This window comes from Cyprinodon variegatus, unplaced genomic scaffold (assembly GCF_000732505.1).
Source record: "Cyprinodon variegatus isolate N-32 unplaced genomic scaffold, C_variegatus-1.0 Scaffold317, whole genome shotgun sequence".
Lineage (NCBI taxonomy): Eukaryota > Metazoa > Chordata > Actinopteri > Cyprinodontiformes > Cyprinodontidae > Cyprinodon > Cyprinodon variegatus.
The window spans coordinates 835,785-837,553 of record NW_015150770.1 but is presented as its reverse complement, the minus strand read 5'-3'; the positions used below and the strand labels follow the sequence as shown (position 1 = coordinate 837,553).

Below are 1,769 nucleotides of genomic sequence, written 5' to 3'. Positions count from 1 at the left end.
ATGATCCATGATAATGTTTTATTAAATGATTTGCTTAATCAAGAACCAATAACCTTTAGTTAAATGATTCTTTAACCTCTTTGAGATAGTTAGCAGCGAATAGACATCAGGATTCCACTAAATGACTCTACGACTTGCATAAACTGCATTCCTTTTGATATACAGTTCTGCTGCTAAGCATTCCTGGATCCCAGCGTGCAGAAGCAAGCCCCCGATTGACCAAACTTCCTGCACCAGCTGCTAAATAGCCTGCCATCTCGCCCTGTCTCCTCCAGCCATGCCCAGCGCCATTTATTTTTGAGACCTTTATCTATGGTCCTGACATCTTCCCCAGAGTAATAAACTGCATTGTGCCCTCCGTGCAATTCTCTCTATCATTCTTCTCTCCAAACACAAAGTTTCATTTTTTATTTTTTTATTTTTAATACGTCTCTTCGTTGAATGGAGCAGTAAACGGCGCAAGGTGACTTTCTGTGTAGAACTTCAGCACTAAACCACAATCTATCTGGCGACTTGAGCAAGGAACTCCTTTGCTCCTTTGCTAACCATTGGCATTTATTTACCGTACATTTATTTTCGATTTTTTTTTTTTTTTTTACCCACAGGCAATCGCTACGAGCTGGAAACCAGCCTGGGGTCGGAACACTTCAATCCCTGACAATTTTTAGTTACTGCTTAAATTGTATTGGCTGAATTGCTTTTATACTTAAACCTTGAAATCCTTAGAGGAACATTGAAGAGAAACAATATTTTAGAAGAGTTTCAAATAGAAAAAGACTGATTCCAGAAATCTGAAAATGTGTTTTGGAGTGAAAGAAGCAAACAAAGAAAATTAAACAGTTAAAAGGTGAGAGGATTTCTAAAAACAGGAGACTCTTTAGACTCAACACAAAAACACTGAGGAACCAGGAGACAGGAGCCCCAGTCCCAAATGCAGCGGTTCATCGAATGTGGAGCTGAATGTGTGGAGGTGGATCAGTGAGTCAGAGGAGACTCTGTAGAAGGACAGAAGCCCTGCAGGACAGTCCACATAAACCGCTACTCTGTTAAAGGAGGTGGAAAAAGGAGAGAAGGAAGTAGAGGAGGGAATAAATGTTGGTCTGCTATCGTGCCAAGCATAATAACCGTCATTAGAACATCTCAGACTCCAGGACTGATCATTCCATCCAAACCAACAGTTTTCTTGTTTGTTGATTCTTCTGTAACTTAGTGAGATGTTAACTCTTCCTCTCCACTTCAGCTCCCAGTAGCAGCGACCAGTCAGAGCATTTTGACACAGCAGCTGAGGCCAGTAATCAAATCTGTCTGGATGATCAGGATATGACTGAACCTCTTCAACATGTTCCACCTTCCTCCTGTCTTCAGATATTCTGAGGTTTCTGTTCACTGTGTTTGTGTCGATTGAAAGCCGAGTGGAATCTGACAAAGAGAACAGACACAATCCAGCTGCAGTTATTGATCGTTTACTTTCTCTCTGATGAAGATTCCTGAAAGAGTAACCGGTGAGTTTAAAGATGGTTAAATGTGAGCTGCTCTTTTGTCATGGATTAAATGACAAACGTACACTTCCTTAGACCTGGTGTCATCCATCGGACTCCAGCAGGTTCAACCCTGAAAGGAGGAGGAGTTACACCATCAGTCTCTTTGAGCATTAACACACGGTTTAGTTCATTTTCATTAATGGTCAATATATACATTTCTCACTCGTCCTTTTCTGATAGGCCTTCTATGCAGCAGGTTCCTCCATACCTGAGATCTTCCAGTCTCCA

The 1,769-nt window shown here is 41.3% G+C and overlaps 1 long non-coding RNA gene across 1 annotated transcript; it reads right to left on the bottom strand.

The window, feature by feature from the left end:
* Nucleotides 1-614: 614 nt before the first annotated feature.
* LOC107090943 lies at nt 615-1,769 on the bottom strand. Its single transcript, XR_001481506.1, has 3 exons — nt 1,750-1,769; nt 1,565-1,611; nt 615-1,419 (listed from the first exon to the last, which is right to left on the bottom strand). It is a non-coding gene; the product is annotated as an uncharacterized LOC107090943 (long non-coding RNA).